At 42.3% G+C, this 14,636-nt stretch overlaps 1 protein-coding gene across 1 annotated transcript in view; it reads right to left on the reverse strand.

Moving 5' to 3' along the window:
* Positions 1-14,636, reverse strand: part of DST (dystonin) — a 483,034-nt gene that overhangs the window by 347,831 nt on the left and 120,567 nt on the right. The gene's annotated exons all lie outside the window — the stretch shown is intronic.

Here is a 14,636-nt window from a genome sequence, read left to right on the forward strand (position 1 = left end):
ATTACATGGAAACTCTGTACATTCTGCCCAATTTTTCTTTGAACCTAAAACTGCCCTCAAAAGTAGTCTATTCACTCAAAAAAAAAAAAAATTTAAAAGGCCACTGGCCTAAGAGGAGCCAAAGGACTTTCGTTCTTGGATCTACCTCATTCACTATATAATCTCTCCAGTTCAAAATACTTCATATGCACTACTTTATCCCACAATCATGAACCCAGCTGAGGTAGACCTGATGCATCATACCTCTCTGGTTAATAAACGTAGTATAAAATAAGCCTTCAAGTAGTAGTATTTCATACCAAGAATCAAGAATACAAATTGTCACACTGGCATGGCCAGATAGAGAACTCTAACACTGAAAATAAGGGCATGTTTTAATTCACTGGGACAATAGTATCTTTGTTTAATGCCTTTAATACCAGGATTCACTGAGAAATATTTTCACCCACTAGAGAAAAATCAGGACTTTGTCAATTCCCTTTCACGATTCTTTCCAGGAAACATTTCAGGCATTTATCAAAGCAGCCACATTCACTGATGACATTTACAAAACTTAATTCGTTTCAAAATCTCCTCAACCAAAATACACATCAAAAATGTTCACATTAAAATGTTATTTTCCTTTCATGGATATCTAATAATTAGAATTTATAATCCAGCTAAGATATAATAGTTCAAGCTTCAAAGTCTATTTAACATTTGAATTGAAATAAAGCTCTATAAATTTTAAACTATTTAATTTCATGCATCCATTTAACACATTTCAAGCAATCTTAGCATTAATCAAAATTATAATCCTAATAAAAAAATCTTCATAAAAACAATTTCTGCAACATTTACCAGTCAATGCAATGAAATTCAAAATATATAGTTTATGTCAAATATACACTTTATGTTCAAATGCCACAAGCACCACTTATAGCTGTATGATCTCAGGAAAATTAACTGCTCTAAGATTCAAGTTCCATATTAGTAAAATGGCAGTAGTTGCAGCCAAGATAAAGAGTTATAAGAATTAGAAACCATACATACATAATTCATTCGCAATACCCAGCACTGTCTGGCATATAAGTAGGTGTATAAATGGCAGCTATTATCTTTAACTATTTTCAGTTAAAAATTAAAAGCTGAATCCATAAACTTAAGGATAGCTTAGAACTTATATGATCACATAACCACTGAACTTCTCATATACCAAACAAAACTGACTCTACAAATCTCAAATTTATGCAGGAAAAAAAAAAGAGGCTTTTTTGAAATAAAACTAAATGAAAAAAATTATTGAAGTATATTGCAAGATTTGGTTTTTAATCACTTACAGTTACCTCTACAAAGGATTTTTTTTTTTAAGATTTTATTTATTGGGCAGCCCGGGTGGCTCAGTGGTTTAGCACCTGCCATCAGCCCAAGGGCCTGATCCTGGAGACCCAGGATCATCCAGTCCCTCATTGGGCTCCCTGCATGGAGCCTGCTTCTTCCTCTTCTTCCATATTCACCCATTTCCATCTTCCTACAACGTCTATGACTACCCTCTCTAAAACTTACTGTGCACTTTAGCCAAACATTCAAAATGGACTCTGTGGTTATGCTAATGAAATGGAACGGTCACACTAGTCTTTCCTCTTGAGTTTTCCTCCCTGGTACCTTCACTTTCCTCACAGGGTAAAATCCCATTTGACCTCAAGTACAAAACTTTCCCCAACACCCAATCCAAGAAGAATTATTTGCTTCCTCTTCTGAAAGAGATAAGAGTAGGTTGAAAAATAATGGCAAATAAAATTGCATCAAAGAAATAAACCAATAAATAAATAAAAGCCTCATTTGATCTCTTACAGAAATAGTGACGTACGTCAGCAGATAGCTGCCTGAAATTCCTCTTTGGAAATAGGTAGCATGTGTAATAGCTAACTTATCAAGAGCTGAGAAGTAGACACTAAAGTCTTTATTTTGCAAAAGCCATTACAGACAGAAATGTCCCATGTAACAGAAGTATCTGAGTTTCTTTTCAATTAATAAAAAATACTAAACATTCTAATGTTCAGTACAAATCTTCTCACTGAATTCATTCATCAGACTAGATAATCTTACAAGTTTTTGTACTCAGTTGTGGAACTAAAACAGAAAGGGACACATGACAGCCTAGATACTCCATCTTCTTGTCACCTCTACAGCTTCAGATGTTTTTATAGTCTCCAATTTCATGAAGAAGACACTTTGAACAAACAGTCCAGCTCCCCAAAGAGCTAAGCTCCTGGGCACACATGACCCAAACACAGAATTTTCTTTGCCTGGCTACAGAGTAACCATAAAACAATACGTTGTTCCCACTGCCTCTCTTTAGATGTCATTTATTGCCTACAATCTTCACTGAGCCAGATAATAAGGCACTTCCAAACAGCTTAAATAAAAAATTTTCAAAAGCATAAAGCTTTTTTAAAGTCCCTAAGCAAATAAATGTAGAGATAACTACAAAAGTCTAAATCAGAACAAAAGAAACTAAAGAAGCATCAGTCTGCTATTTTTGGTTCAAAGTTAAATTCACTAACAATAACTAATAACTGCTTACATTCCTGGAATGATATGTGTTCCTTATGGTATGAAGCAATGAATAAATCCTCTGGCCAATTTAAATCCTTATTATTTGGTAAGAAATCACTTTCAAACCCATGTTGTAACATTATAAAACATTCAACTGTGTCATTTTGAAAATCCTTAGAGACTTCAATAGAGCTTTCAGATATTCTCTTAAACTTTAGCAAAGTCAAATATATATTTAGCAAAGTCTGTTAAGGTTGTTAACACATGTCCAAACTTTAAGCTTCCACTTTTAGGGCAAACACTTTATCCTCTGTGTGCTAGAGGGTTGCAACCCTATATCCATTTTTGCCTTACACTTTAACCAACAGAACTTCAACTACAATCAAATGGGTACTTTCCTAGTCTGGTGGAGTAGGCCTGTGAGACAGGCCTGGCCCTGTAACCATTCTGGCCAGTGAGACAGAGTTAGAGTTACTAAATGGGCTTCTAAAAAGACTCTTTAAAAGGAAACTGACTCAACTAGTTTGCAGTTTCTGTCCTTTGTCTTTGCAATTTTCTTCCTTTTTAAAAATATTTATTTATTTGAGGAGGGGAGGAACAGAGGGAGAAAGACAAGCAGACTCTGTGCTGAGTGTGGAGCACCATGCAGGGCTTGATCCCCCATCCCTGAGATCATGACCTGAGCCGAAATCAATAGTCAGATGTTTAACTGACTCAGCCACCCAAGTGCCCCTGCAATTCTTCTTCTTCCATATGGAAGTAAGACACAAGGACTAGAAGAAGAACAGCCATCTTGTGAAGACAGAATTCTTAACAGCCACTGAGAACTGGCAAAGCAACAATATAGAAGTTCGAGTCCCTTTGGTAAATAGAGGCCCCCTACAACGCCGGTCTGCCTACCACAGCTTTTCAGTACCCGAGACGAAGAAACACTATCATCTGTTTTCTTTTACAAAAAAAAACAAATACAACCTTAACTAACACTCATTACCAGATTATACCCATGTCATTTGTTAAAAAAGAAAAAGCCCGGGATCCCTGGGTGGCGCAGCGGTTTAGCGCCTGCCTTTGGCCCAGGGCGCGATCCTGGAGACCCGGGATCGAATCCCACGTCAGGCTCCCGGTGCATGGAGCCTGCTTCTCCCTCTGCCTGTGTCTCTGCCTCTCTCTCTCTCTCTCTCTCTCTCTCTCTCTCTGTGACTATCGTAAATAAATAAATAAATAAAAATTTTAAAAAAGAAAAAAGAAAAAGCCCTAATGCTGTTGTAACTAGCTATACTATGATACTATCATGAGGCAGCACAGTTAAAGTTCACTTATTACACAACAGACTATTACATTAAGCCATGAGCAGAGCATGAGCAGATGAAATTTGAAATCAAGTTTTTCAAAATCCTGGAAGCCAAGTGAAAAACCACTGAGCAAAATCATCCAAGGCTATACAGTATGGGGGGAAATCTTCCCAGAAAGCTTTACACTCCAAATGGCACCAGAGTTGGTTTACACAGTAAAATGACAGGATTTTTCCCAACCACACATCTATGCAGGCCATAAATCAGAACTGAAAATGAAAACTACAGGTGTATACTCAGTATACACCTCAGTATACTCAGTGCCTTTGGTCACCAAGCACATAGGCAAAATTGCATAGCCCTGAGAGAAGGGACTAAAGCAATTATTCAGTTTTCATGGGGGAAAAAAATGCCTTTCTTTCTAAATAATCAAAAGAATTTTTTAGTGATGTTCTAGACAAGTAACAAATCTTCTACTTAATGACATTGAAATACTTTTTACAATTGTCTGGGGATAATATTCATTTCCAGATCAATGGGAAAAACATCCATTTTGTGGGATCAAAATAATATACCTTCTTTTTAAATTAAATCTAAAATGTATAATATAAAATTTATTGGGTTCACATTAATGATGTCATTTTCACACTTAACATCCTTTTCAAAAAGGACCAATGTGTTGAGAAAATTAAATCTTCCAATGACAGAAAAGCAGAATTTCATAAAGTGCCAGCTAACTAATATTAATAATACAAAACATACAATTAATTAAAATAACAGTATACAGGTTAGGTGCGTTGCACTGACCAAAACAAAATAAACAAAAACCCAAGAGGAATAATTCTGTCCTTTTGTGCTAAGCTACTAATAAACATGTTCTGTATTACACGGTAAATACACTGGATAATCTAATACATAAAAGAAAGTCATTGACATGAGCAATTTCTAGCATAAACAATAAGTAAACATGTTTTATTTGTAAAGAAATGCTTTACTCACCCTGACTGTGCTATCAGCTGCGGTAATGTGATTTTTTTTAATAAGATACCCTGAATATTCTGGCTATGAATATGTCTTATAAGAGGACTAGAATATGAATTAGAGTACTCCACTCTTCTCTGCAGCAAATAGTTCTGTGTTTTTCTATTTCAGCAAATAGTTGCCTATTTTCACTCAGAAGTAACAAGGCAAAGCAAGACACGAGACCACACATCTGTAATTAGGGCTCACTCACTTGCCACTACTGTTTTCTACAAAGAGCTAGGATGGAAGTCCTTTCAAGGCCATCTGAGGACTAAGCCTAACAAAACTCTCAACTTCTAAATCTAATACTCATAACTGCTGACATTATAGATTATTATAATTCTACGTTTTGACAACAGACAAATTTTGAATTTGTACCAGCTGACTCTACCACTTACACTATTCAACAGCTGGGGCATATGATAACTTGGCAACCTGATAATACTCTAACTGAACGCAAACTCATTCTGTAACCAAGGAACTTTGTCAGAAATAAAAATTCAAATAACCTCTCTTAAGTTCAAACGGGAATGTGAAATGTTTGAACAATGCATGATTTCAGAAAATGAGCAACTGTACTTTGAAAGTTTAGTGAACTGACACTCCCTATTCAAAGCCTACAATTCTTTCCTGATTAGATCAGCCCCCATAGCAAGTCATCAGGATAATAAGCATTATAGTGAAGTCATCGTATTGGATACTGATGGGAAATCATAACTGGCTTCAAAACACACTGGGAAACAATGAGTTTCCCAGGTCCCCAGGTTTACATATAACACACAGGCCAATATTCTTTACTTTCCAAAACAAAATAAAACATAGAACATCTATAAAGCCAAGTACAAACTGATGACCTAAGCATTTTAAAACCACAAAGAAAACGGAGGTAACAATGCTCACTTTTTCAGTGAAATTTTGGACTGTATGTTGGAAAAGTGTATGTTTAAGTGCTATGATGACCATATCATTAAAATGAAGTGTAGTGAGAACCACAATTGCCCTCAGATCTTTAATTTTCTTTTATTTCAAAAGGCAATAGAAACAAGCTTTTAAACAATGTCTACCTCCTCAAGACAAGTCAAAGCAGCACTTCAGTTATTGTTTTCCAAGTCATCTGATATCACTCACATATCACTGAGGTAAAACTTGATGAGACAAAAATTCATACAGCTACAATTTTTTTCAAAAGTACAAAATGTGGGATCCCTGGGTGGCACAGCGGTTTGGCGCCTGCCTTTGGCCCAGGGCACGATGCTGGAGACCCAGGATCGAGTCCCACGTCAGGCTCCCGGTGCATGGAGCCTGCTTCTCCCTCTGCCTGTGTCTCTGCCTCTCTCTCTCTCTCCCTCTGTGTGACTATCATTAATAACTTAAAAAAAAAAAAAAGTACAAAATGTATATACTTCAGAACTTCCAGACTTTTTGCTTTTGGATTTTCAAGAGTATAGGTGTGTGTCTTCAGTAAGGTTTACTAGTCTGTATTGCAATATTTTTCATTTTTAATGTTCTGGAGACAATTAAGAACCTTATTTTAAAATGTAAAAACAAACATAAACATGAGTATATTACACACACACACACACACACACACACACATAAATGCTACCGATGTGCTTTAGTCTAAAATACCATTGCACTTGCTCAGTGGCAGTATTATACACAATAGAGTCTTGGCACAAAGGAATTCTGATTGTGCTGTTTACAAAATTCTACATGGATTAAAAGAATGTCAATAATAAACATGTCCTAGAAAGATAAAACATATTTCTGGGTGGATTTTAAGCAGTTTGGAGATTTGGAATTGTTCAATTCAGAATTTTATATTTCTACTTTCTGCAAACAGAAAACTAATGCATGTCATTTTTAACCATATAATCCCCATTCAATTTACAGAAGTAGAGTTTCTTAAGGCCAAAGCAAATATTCAGTAGATGCAAAACCATCAGAATTCAAATATGAATTAGGCCACTATTAATATATTAAGGCTCTGTGAGCTAGCCGTGGGTGTGGAGTGTTTTGGTCTCCTTACTGGGTCTCTTGTCTATACACACTGAAAAATGATTTCCAGAGACAAAAAGATACTTTAAAATGAGATGGTCCACTTTGTCTAAGATTATATTTAACTATACAGTCAAAGTAAACAATAAAAAATTTATGATGTTGGTATAGAATTTCCCGAACATGAAAAATCGGCAGAAAAGCATCTCAAAATAGAATGCTTTACAATTAAATTTACAACAGAGGCTGACTTAAGGCTTTCATCGTTCACACAATCAAATAATTTTTATGAATCATAAGAACAGGTATACAGTCACAAACCACAAACATTTTTCCAAATAAAATCACTCTAAAGAAATGATTTGGCGATGCTTTCGGTGGTGGAACAGTCCATTTATTTAAGAACCCAAGCACCTTATTTTACAGTCAACCAGTATCCCATGCAAAGCAAGAGCAGCAAACAGCAATGCCTTAGTAACCCCATGGAGAATTAATCGGCAGCCACCCTCCCAGGAAGAATTATGATTATGCATGGTACTTAAGAGCTTCTACAAGGGAGAGAAAATGCCATGTACTTGAAACCCAAGCCCCTTCCCCCCACGCCACAGCCTATCCAAGGGCGTCTCCAGACCATCGCCCAACCCACCACCCTCTCGGAGCTGGGGTCACTAAATCCCATTCTAAAAGACCTGGTCCGTTGCCAAGACTGGTCCAGACACCTGTTTACCTGTGCCCAAGCAGCAGTGGCTCCGGTTAAGCAAAGATAACGGTTACCCGGCTGGTGCGTGCCAAGCCCCGCAGCCGGGGCACGGAGGGCCACGTACCTTTGTACCTCTCCAGGACATCCTCGTAGGCCTGGAGGTACTCCTGCTCCTCCACGTACAGGTAAGCAGCGGGCGAGAGGTACCCCGCCATGCCGAGGTTGACCTAAGCGACGACTGGCCAATTCCCCTTTCCCCCTCCTAACCCGGGGAGTACGGTAGTCAGCAAGACGCAGCCTAGGGAACTGGAAAAGCGGAAGGAGCGCAGGCTGGGGGAGAGCGCTGGGGCCGGAGGCGCCGAGGCGGAGGCGCCAGGGGGCGGGGGGCGGGGGGCGCCGGGCAGGCAGAGGAAACGCCCCGGGCCCGGCGGGCGGCGGGCTGCGGGCTGCGGGCTGCGGGCTGCGTCTCTCTCAGGTTTCAGCAGCGGCAAATCTCGGCGAGCCCGGAGGCGGCGACGAGCAGCGCCGCGCCACGCGGAGGAGCCTGGAGCACACTGGGGACGGGCGCGGGGCGGCAGGCGCCGGGACCCTCCGCGGCCAAGGCGGCCGCCCCCCTGGCCCTGCGCTGCGCGCCTGCTGCGGGCCGGGCCGAGGCCGAGGCCGCGGCGGCGGCGGTGCGGGAGGACCGGCGCGCTGCCTCCGCCCGGGATGCTGCGCCGCGCATCTGCGGCATTTCCTGGCCGCCGCGCCGCAGACACTCGCCCGCGCCCCCGGAGGCGGGGGGGAGGGCGGAAGGGAGGGGGCAAGCGCGGCGGTCAGCGCCCGGGCTGGCTCCGCTCCTCCCTCCCGGGCAGGGCCCGGCGCCCCGGGGCCCCCTCCGCGGCCCGCCCACCCGGGGAGGTCTCGCGGCCAAGCACGCCCACCCCCGGACACTGGCCGGCCAGCCCGGATCCCCAAGGGTGAGGTTTCTATTTGGGACCCACAACAGGTGCCTGGGAAACAAAGCCGCAGATCGCGGTCACCCAGGAGCGCAGCCCCCACCCCCCACCCCACGGGCAGAGCGGTCCGCCGCTCTCCCCAGGGAAGGGATGACGGGAAGGGTGGAAAATACTCTGCTACGGCGCTTATGCACGGAAGGACTCCGGTCACTCAGCGGCTGCACGGGGCGGGGGAGGGACCGGGTCCTTGCCCCGGGCACGTCTCGGGGACTGGGCGGCGCGGCCTCTGCAGGTGGCCCCGCGCGTCAGGGCCTGACAGCCTGGAAGCTAGTGCGCCTGCGCGCCCGGCGGCCCAGCCCTCGGCCCCTCCCTTCCGCCCCCCAGAGCCGGCCTGCGCCTCTGCCGCTGCGCTCCCGGGAGCCGGCCACAGCCCGGCGGGTCTCGAAGCCCCGGCTCACTGTGTCCCCACCCCCGCCCCTTCTCTTTACCCATTATTCATTACACACAGTACTGGTATCCACTGAATTTGCGAAAAACGGATGCAATTCCCTGAACTTTGGAATGTCGTACACTGAAGTGGTGAGTTTTAAGGGTACTCAGACACATAAATGGATGTGCTTAGGAATACTATGGAGGCAGGCTACCTTGGATGGCATCTTGCCTCCTTACTAACTGTGTGACATGGCCAAGTTTCTTACCCTCTCTGAGCCTCTCTTCATCAGTAAAATGGGGATAATAGTGCCTACCTACCTTATAAATTTGTGGCTTAGCTATTATTATTAATAAATAAATCAATGCATTGTTGACCATCTGACTTGACAGCTTCATCTTTTGCCCACATCTTCCCTATTTCTTCCTTTCATATGTGCTGACTTTTTGTCCTTGATTTTTTTCCCCCTTCAGTGTTGTGAATCTGGACCATTCTCCATTAACTCTTTAATGGAGCTGAGTACTCTTTTTTTTTTTAAGATTTATTTTTTTATTCATGAGAGACACAGAGAGAGAGAGAGAGAGAGGCAGAGACACAGGCAGAGGGAGAAGCAGGCTCCATGCAGGGAGCCCGACGTGGGACTTGATCCCAGGACTCCAGGATCACACCCTGGGCAGGAGGCAGGCGCTAAACCACTGAGTCACCCAGGGAACCCCGGGGCTGAGTACTCAAAAAAAAAAAAAAAAACAAAAACAAAAACAAAACTGTACACTTCAGAGAAAGAAAAAAAACTTACTTGCTTGAGTTAGAATTGGAAATCTTTACTTCTCCTGAGCAATTGGCCTACTTTTGTTATTCCAAACAAAATAAGGCTGTATCTCTCTTTTCTAACCTGACCACTAGTTTATAATCTGAATTTGAGCCCACGTCCCACCAAGCCCTTAGGATCACTAATTTTCTTGCAACTTGATATGCATTTATGTACACATTAGTTCATGAAGTAACAAGCACGCATCATTTGTGACACCTTCTTGAAATAAAAGAATTAGCAATTAGATCCCTAAAAGGTCACTCCACTTATAGACCACTCACATATATGAATCTTTCTCAAAGCTGTTTTGTCTCCTTCACAATGAGTAGGGTCATTGAGGGCATAGTCTGAGGCTCCATCAGAGACTGAAACCCAGTAGTATCCAGTTTTGTAAACATGATCAGTGCACTCTTAACTGATTTTAACTCTCCTTTTAAAGGAGAGTCAAAATGAACAGCAGCAGCATTGGAAGTTTTCTGTAAAAACAGCCTTTGCCCATGCATTTTGGAATGGTAATATTGGGTCAATCTGCTGATAATAATAGACTATTCCATGGCAAAGCAGCAGTTAAGCATAGCAGTTAAGAGGCTGGCCTCTGGAGTTAAGAATACATGAATTCAAATTAGAAACCCACTACTTCCTAGTTGTATGACCTTGGGAAGAATCTCTCCCTTTCTCAGCCAATTTCTGGACTGAAAAATGGAGGAAAAAAAAAGAAAAATGGAGAAAATAATTATACCTACTTCATAAGGTCGTTGGGAGACTAAATGAGATAATGTAGTAAGTGCTTATAAGAGCATCTAACCATGGTGTGCCTGGTAGCTCAGGGGTTAAACAACTAACTTGGTTTCAGCTTGGGTCATGATCTCAGGGTCTTGAGATCAAGCCCCACGTTGGGCTCCATGCTTAGAGTGAAATCTGCTTGAGATTCTCTCTCTCCCTCTGCCCCTCCCCCCTGCTCATGATGTCCCTCTCACTCTCATTCAAATAAACAAATAATTTTAAAAAATAAATAGGAGCGTCTGACCATCAGCAAACTATCATGTATATAGCATTTGCCACGTGCCAAAGAATTTGCAAAACATTTTGCACTCACTACTTTATTTACTCACCACAGCCATGACCTTTTAATAGAGAAAACAAAGCTGAGAAAAATTCAAAAATTGCTGAAGAAAATACAACTGGCTAGTGATAGAGGGAGAATTAAAATCCAAGTTTGCCTGAGTCCAAAGTCTGACTCTGCTAAGATCCTTCAATTCCAACTTTAAAGAATTTACACAGGACAAAAATTCATATTTTACAATAGCACCAATCACCAGCAAACCGTGTATCTTTACAGGCACTTCAAGGCTAAAAAAAACCCAATCTACTATATCCAGTAACTAAGAACAGCAGATCTATAGCTCTTATGTAAAAGTCATTTATACAATGGGTATTACAAAGCCCCATCCCTTACACCTTGTCATCTTTTCCTCACACTGACCCTGCAAGATAGGAAAGGTGTATAGTCTCTGATTTTAAAATGAGAACACCACTGTAAGTGCAAAAGCACTTTTAAAATTGTCAAGTGTCAGACATATGACACCATCACCAGTAAAACTCTCTGAAATGTAAACCTGATTATATCACTGCACTGCTGAGAAATCTTTCGGTAATTCCCCATATGGTCCAATAATTCCCCAAATGGTCCAACCTCCTCAGTATGGCACACAGGCACCTTTACAATTTCTGCTGTTCTCTACCAAATCCCATGCTCTACTATGCATATTACTTGAAATTTCCATTTAGACACATCTCCCTATCTTTGTTCTCCAGTTCCATCCCTCCAAAGTGGCATTCCTTTTCCCCCTACTCCCATCAAGCTCTTCAAATCTCACCTCACTTGACACTTCCCCTCAGAAGCCTCTCAGGAACCTCCCATGCCTCTCTTCCCTGTCCACGTTAGACTTTCCTCTGGAATCTTTTCATGTTAGGTACTCATATAGCCATAACAACAAATCTCTCCCACCGCATTATAAATGTCTAACAATACATCCAGTTATTATATTGGACTGTAACTTCTTTAAAAGCAAAACTATGTGCTTTTCTTCCATTTATCCCAGGGGCTCAATCAATATTTATTAAATGTGAATGAATTAAGGTATCTCACAGACCATACGGTTTTTTTGACTCTAGGCATTTTCATGTTCAATTCTATTTTTATGACCTTAAAAACAAATAAAATAGTGGACTTCCAACTCCTTTGTTACTAAACAGTGAATACTATGGACATCCTCATACCATTTCTGAACCTCATCCCACCTCTTCCTAGGGATGAATTTTTAAGATGGGGTGAGTTTCAGGCAGAGTGTGAAAATGTCTAATAAAGTTAAAAGTCAGAATCTTTTATTTTTTTTTTTTAAAGTCAGAATCTTTTAATGGTATATTTTCAGGGCACCTGGGTGGCTCAGTGGTTGAGCGTCTGCCTTCAGCTCAGGTAATGATCCCAGGGTCCTGGGATGGAGTCCTACATCCCTCTGCCTATGTCTCCCTCTGCCTATGTCTCTGCCCAATCTCTCTCTCTCTCTCTCTCTGTCTCATGAAAAAATAAATCTTTTTTAAAAATGGTGTATCTTCAGGATCCCTGGGTGGCACTGCGGTTTAGCACCTGCCTTTGGCCCGGGGCGCGATCCTGGAGACCCGGGATCGAATCCCACGTCTGGTTCCCGGTGCATGGAGCCTGTTTCTCCCTCTGCCTGTGTCTCTGCCTCTCTCTCGCTCGCTCTCTGTGACTATCATAAATAAAAATTTAAAAAAAAATGGTGTGTCTTCAAACTATCCGCAGCATCAAAATCCCTCAGAAGCCCTGTTCCCTTATCTTCACACCAGGTGATGTGATGAACTTATTGAAACATAATATATCTGAATTTCATATTTTAGCCACATTATTATTAAACAGATATTTGAAAACTGACCTCCAAGTCTCTGCTCCCAAGATATTATTATGGTCTGTATAGAAAACAGCCAACATATCAATATTTATTTTATTTTTTTTTAAGATTTTATTTATTTATTCATAGAAACACAGAGAGAGAATGAGAGGCAGAGACACAGGCAGAGGGAGAAGCAGGCTCCTGACGTGGGACTTGATCCAGGGTCTCCAGGATCACACCCTGGGCTGCAGGCGGTGCTAAACCACTGCGCCACCGGGGCTGCCCTCAATATTTATTTTAAATACAGAACACATTTCCATATTAGGGTTGCTTATTCTGTTTGTAGTTTTGTTTTGTTTTTTATTAATTTCTTAGAAGTATGTAACTTTGAGGCCTCAAGTGCATTAACAACCACTAACTTCATAGCAATCTACACAAATAACTCAATGCACATTTTATAACAAATGAGACCTGGCCCCTGCCCTCAAAGAGTCCACAGTCTACCCATGTCACCATCCCCTTGTCCACTGCATCCCATCAGATGGATTCCTCCATTTCTTCCTCACCTACAGTGTGCACTGATGATTAGTTCCCCCAACTTCTCCCGACTTCCTGCCTGGTTGTTTTCCTTAATTTATACAATCTCATTCCTCCTGACAAACACCTGACCGGTCCTTCTCTCATAACCCCTTCCTGCACTACCAAAAGCAAAATATCCACTTCTGCCATCATTACCAAACCCCTCGGGTCAGAAACACCTTTTTCTTTGCACAAAAATGAACGGAACACAAGCATCATGTTCTGATGGGCCAAAGCTCCAAGTTCTCTCAATACCCTCCCTTCACCTGTCTTCCCTTCCTGCTGAGCCAAAGATGGGGTGCAGGCACTGTCTCGGTACTTCAGACCTGCTCATGGAGGGGCAGGGTGGGGGAGTGGAGTCAGGACAGGTGTCTCAACAGGACAAGGAGTCAGGTCTCAGTGACTAAACACTTTTTAGTACTTGAGGAGGGTGGTGAGAGCTAGGTCTGTCTCAGCTGCCCTGGGCCCGCCCTGCTTGCTCTCACTTGGCTCCCAAACAGTCTGCCTCCTGGATCTTCCCTCCTCCCACCCTTTCCCCCATTCCACCCCTCCCCTCGAGGCCTGGAAGAGACCAGCCAGCATCTCACAACAGAAGCCAGAAGAAGCTCAAGGCTGTTGCCCCAGAAACCCAGACTAGAGAATGGCTGGCTGGGCGCTGTTTGTTTTTCCCGTAATCAGAAAATCCCACTGTGGGGACTGTAGGGGGAGTCTCTGCTGCTGTAGTGACTGGAATCTGGACTAGTCCCCACCAGCCCCCTCAGAGAAAGAGAAAGTACCAACTTTGCATTGTAGTGGGAGGCAAAAGAAACTGAGTGGGCACACACCCACCACCCCAGAGTGAGAGTGGGTGAGTGGAAAGGAAAGGAGGCCAGATCCAGTGGCTGCAGAAACCAGCTCTGGAAAAAAACCTGACCTTTGGCCTTTGCAAGAGCCCCAAAAGGCTTAGTACATCCTGCCCATTACCATTCTGAGAGAGAGAAAATTATTGAGGGAACTGAAAAACAATCACCCCAGGAAGCAAGTCTCGTGCCCAGAACACATATGAAGAAACCACACAGACACTGCAAGGTTGGAGGATTGTTTTCCTCAGTGTTCTCAGCTTACAGCTGGGTAAAACAAGCCAGCCCTTCTAGTTCTCTTTTACAGCCAGCGCAAGGGAACACCAGTAACAGAACAGAAACATTGGCACCTCCCCTATATTAATTAATCAGGAATGCATAATGGCTAAGCCCTCAAAAGCACCAGAGACAGAAAGCTGCTATGGACACATGACACTAATAGAGATGCTACATGGAAAAAAAAAAAAAAAATGGCATCCAAATTGTTGAGATTCCCTTCGCAATTCTGGGTACCAAACATCAGGAATCTACCCCAGTTAAATCTGTAGAGCTCAGGGTCCTTGGGCAAAAAATGGA

This window comes from Nyctereutes procyonoides, unplaced genomic scaffold, assembly GCF_905146905.1.
Source record: "Nyctereutes procyonoides isolate TBG_1078 unplaced genomic scaffold, NYPRO_anot_genome, whole genome shotgun sequence".
NCBI classification, from domain to species: Eukaryota; Metazoa; Chordata; class Mammalia; order Carnivora; family Canidae; genus Nyctereutes; species Nyctereutes procyonoides.